Consider the following 4,943-nt stretch of genomic DNA (forward strand, 5'->3'; position numbering starts at 1 on the left):
GGAGACAGCCTAGGAGCTGAATTATTTTATTTATTTATTTATTTATTTATTTATTTATTTATTTTTGAGACAGAGTCTCACTTTGTCGCCCAGGCCGGAGTGCAGTGGCTTGACCTCGGCTCACTGCAACCTCCGCCTCCCGGGTTCACGCCATTCTCCTGCCTCAGCCTCCTGAGTAGCTGGGATTATAGGTGCCTGCCACCATGCCCAGCTAATTTTTTGTATTTTATGGGGTTTCACCATGTTAACCAGGATGGTCTTGATCTCCTGACCTTGTGATCCACCCACTTGGCCTCCCAAAGTGCTGGGATTACAGGCGTGAGGCACCGCACCCCACCAGGAGTTGAGTCTTGAATGATTCCGACTGGTTTTCTTGGGCCAAAGGAAGAAGCCTGTGTGAAATAATTCGACAACTGCTTGGCTCTGCAGTCCAGGCACAAGTAAGGGGGACATGGCCAGGGCTGGCACAGCAAATCCGTAAAGCCCAGCACCTGGACAATGGGCACTGGTGATGTGGCTTACAAGAGAGGGGAATGTATGGCACTGCCTGGTGATGTAAGACTTTGGGGGTATCGAGGTTGCTAGAGGCATACAAGACAGCAAGCCTTGGCCAAGCATGGTGGCTCATGCCTGTAGTCCCAGCACTTTGGACGGCCAAGGTGGGAGGATCATTTAAGCCAGTGGTTTGAGACCAGTCTGGGCAACACAGCAGGACCTCATCTCTACAAAAAATTAGAAAATTAGCCAGGCTTGGTGGCGCTTGCATACCTGTAGTCCCAGCTAGAGCCCAGGAGTTCAAGGCTGCAATGAGCTGTGATTGTGCCACTGCACTATAGCCTAGATGACATAGTGAGACCCCAGTCTCACAGAAAAAAAAAGACAGCAAGCCTTCACCGTTCCATGCTCCTCCAACCTGACAAATATCATATTCCATATGGGGTGCCGAGACCGCAGGGCTTCAGGTGCATCTCCATGAGACACAAGAGGAATGCCTGCCTTGTCTTCCGCCTTGCAGCCTCACTGCAGGTTGATCTTTTGTACTACTTTGATTCATTTTGCATAAATCAAAGTAAATGCAATTTCAAATCAAATCCAAATCAGTACCTCGGTTTAAATTCTTGAACCTCAGTTAAATTCTGTGCTTTGACCTAGCTCAGTTTTCTTGGTAAGAGAAACAGACTCTTGATACTTAAGGCTGATGAAATCATTGTTGCTGCTGCCAAATGTGTAGAAAAACCAGTAGAGATATTCATTAAGTGATTTATTTATTTATCAAAAATGTATTGAGGCCAGGCACGGTGGCTCACACCTGTAAAGCCAGCACTTTGGGAGGCTGAGGCAGGAGGATTGCGTGAGCCTGGGAGTTTGAGACCAGCCTGGGCAACATAGTGAGACCCTATCTCTACTAAAAATAAAAATAATTAGCCAAGTGTGCTGGTGCTTGCAGTCCCAGCTACTCAGGAGGCTGAGGTGGGAGGATCGCTTGAGCCCAGGAGGTCGAGGCTGCAATGAGCCATGATTACACCACTGCACACCAGACTGGGAAACAGAGTGAGACTTTGTCTCCAAAACAAAAAAAAAAGTATTGAAGCGGCACCTTATGTGGCAAACAAAGAGTGTGTTTATTTAATCTATAGAGGTCTTGTAAATTGATAAGAAAAAAAAGGGAAAAAAAATAGGCAACACCTTCCAAAACAATAAGCAGTTGCAGCTGACTAACCCTAAGTAGAATCCTAATAATTCCCACCTCCTAGTGTCCACATCCTTGTGTGATCCCCTCACTTTGCATGTGGGCAGAACCTATGACCCACTTCTAATGAATATGGCAAAGGTGGTGGGCTGTCACTTCCAGATTATATCATGTTATATAAGACTCTGTGTTAGCAGATTGAATCAGTAGATTCTCCTTGCTGGCTTGATGAAATAACCCACATGTTGAGGAAGCCCACATGGCAAGGAACTCTGGGTGGCCTCTAGAATCTGCCAGAGGCCTCCTGCCAACAATAAAAAGCCAGGGCCCTCAGCCACACAGCCACAGGGAAATGAATTCTGCCAACAATCTGCATGAGCTTGGAAGCAGATTCTTCCCCATTGGAGCCTCCGGATGACAATGTAGCCCAGTCCATACCTTGATTGCAGCCCTGGAAGACCCTGGGCAGAGGACCTGGCTAAGTTATGCCTGGACTCCTGACCCACAGAAATTGTGAGATAAGGGCCGGGCGCGGTGGATCATGCCTGTCATCCCAGCACTTTGGGAGGCCGAGGCAGGCGTATCATGAGGTCAGGAGATCAAGACCATCCTGGCTAACACGGTGAAACCCTGTCTCTACTAAAAATACAAAAAATTAGCCGGGCGTGGTGGCGGGCACCTGTAGTCCCAGCTACTCGGGAGGCTGAGGCAGGAGAATGGCGTGAACCCGGGAGGCGGAGCTTGCAGTGAGCAGAGATTGCGCCATCCCACTCCAGCCTGGGCAACAGAGCAAGACTCCATCTCGAAAATAAATAAATAAATAAATAAATAAATTGTGAGATAAGGCCCCAGCGCAGTGGCTTACACCTGTAATCCCAGCACTTTGGGATGCTTGAGCCTAGGAGTTCGAGACCAGCCTGGGCAACAAAGTTGAACTCCCACCCACCCCACCTCTTTTTTTTTTTTTTTTTTTTGAGACAGGGTCTCACTCTGTCACCCAGGCTTGAGTGCAGTGGCATGATTATAGCTCACTGCAACCTCTGCCTCCCGGGTTCAAGCAATTCTTTAACCTCAGCCTCCCATGTAGCTGTGTCTACAGGCTCGAGCCACAAACACCTAGCTAATTTTTGTATTTTCTGTAGAAACGAGGTTTTGCCATGTTGGCCAGGCTTGTCTTAACTCTTGAGCTCAAAGCAATCAGCCTGCCTCGGCCTCCCAAAGTGCTGGGATTTGCTGTGTTGGCCAGGCTTGTCTTGAACTCCTGAGCTGAAAGCGATCCACCTGCCTCACCCTCCAAAAGTGCTGGGATTATAGGCGTGAACCACCATACCCGGCTGGGCATGGTGGCGTGTATATGTGGTCCCAGGGAGCTTGAGGATCGCTTGAACCCAGGAGGTTGAGGCTGCAGGGAGCCCTGCACTCCAGTGTGGGCAACAGAGTAAACTCTGTCTCAAAAAAAAAAAGGAGACCGCGTCAGCTCCGCAAGCACAGAGCCTCACCCTCGCAGCTTGGCTGCCTGTCCACACCCCAGCCAGCTCACCATGGATGATGATATTGCTGCGCTTGTTGTTGACAATGGCTCTGGCATGTGCAAGGCCAGCTTCACGGGTGACGATGTCCCCTGGGCCGTCTTCCCTTCCATCGTGGGGTGCACCAGGCACCAGGTCATGATGGTGGGTGTGGGTCAGAAGGATTCCTATGTGAGCAACGAGGCCCAGCAAGAGAGGCATCCTGACCCTGAAGTATCCCATCGAGCATGGCATCATCACCACCTGGGACGACATGGAGAAGATCTGGCACCACATCTTCTACAACAAGCTGCGTGTGGCTCCCGAGGAGCACTCTGCGCTGCTGACCGAGGCCCCACTGAACCCCAAAGCCAACCACAAGAAGATGACCCAGATCATGTTTGAGACCTTCAACACCCCAGCCATGTATGTGGCCATCCAGGCCATGCTGTCCCTGTACGCCTCTGTCCGTACCGCCCATGTACAAGGGGTATGCCCTCCCCCACGCCATCCTGCCTCTGGACCTGGCTGGCCGGGACCTGACTGACTACCTCATGAAGATCCTCACTGAGCACGGCTAGAGCTTCACACCTCGGCCGAGCGGGAAATCGTGCATGACATCAAGAAGAAGCTGTGCTACATCGCCCTGGACTTTGAGCAGGAGATGGCCATGGCGGCCTCCAGCTCCTCCCTGGAGAAGAGCTACAAGCTGCCCGATGGCCAGGTCATCACCATCGGCAATGAGCGGTTCCACTGCCCCGAGGTGCTCTTCCAGCCTTCCTTCCTGGGCATGGAATCCTGTGGCATCCACAAAACTACCTTCAACTACATCATGAAGTGTGACGTGGACATCTGCAAAGACCCGTACACCAACACAGTGCTGTCTGGCGGCACCACCATGTACCCTGGCATCACCAACAGGATGCAGAAGAAGATCACCGCCCTAGCGCCCAGCATGATGAAGATCAAGATCATTGCTCCTCCCGAATGCAAGTACTCCGTGTGGATCAGCAGCTCCATCCTGGCCTCTCTGTCTACCTTCCAGCAGATGTGGATCAGCGAGCAGAAGTATGACCAGTCCGGCCCCTCCATCGTCCACGAATGCTTCTAGGTGGACTGTGACTTAGTTGCATTACACACTTTCTTGACAAAACCTAACGTGCAGAAAACAAGATAAGATTGGCATGGCTTTATTTTTGTTGTTGTGGTTTTGTTTTGGGCTTTTTTTGGCTTGACTCAGGATTTAAAAACTGGAACAGTGAAGATGACAGCAGTTGGTTGGAGCGAGCATCCCCCAAAGTTCTACAGTGTGGCCGAGGACTTTGATTGTACACTGTTCTTTTTTTAATAGTCATTCCAAATATCATGAGATGCATTGTTACAGGAAGCCCCTAACAAAGCTCCTAAAAGCCACCCCACTTCTCTCCAAGGAGAATGGCCTGGTCCTTTCCCTAGTCCACACAGGGGAGGTGACAGCATTGCTTTCATGTAAATTATGTAATGCAAAATTTTTTAAATCTTTGCCTTAATTTTTTTTATTTTGTTTTATTTTGAATGATCAGCCTTCATGCCCCGCCTTTTTTGTCCCCTAACTTGAGATGTATGAAGGCTTTTGGTCTCCCTGGGAGTGGGTGGAGGCAGCCAGGGCTTAGCTGTACACTGACTTGAGACCAAGTTGAATAGAAGTGCACACTTTAAAAAAAAAAAAAAAGGCAGAGGCTCTGCCCTCATGACCTAATCAACCT

At 49.8% G+C, this 4,943-nt stretch overlaps 1 pseudogene across 1 annotated transcript; it reads left to right on the forward strand.

The window, feature by feature from the left end:
* The first annotated feature begins 3,225 nt into the window (after nt 1-3,225).
* Nucleotides 3,226-4,555, forward strand: LOC100596637 (annotated as a pseudogene). Its single transcript, XR_121702.4, has one exon. The product of XR_121702.4 is annotated as an actin, cytoplasmic 1-like (transcript).
* Nucleotides 4,556-4,943: the final 388 nt, after the last annotated feature.

Source organism: Nomascus leucogenys, chromosome 7b (genome assembly GCF_006542625.1).
Source record: "Nomascus leucogenys isolate Asia chromosome 7b, Asia_NLE_v1, whole genome shotgun sequence".
NCBI lineage: Eukaryota > Metazoa > Chordata > Mammalia > Primates > Hylobatidae > Nomascus > Nomascus leucogenys.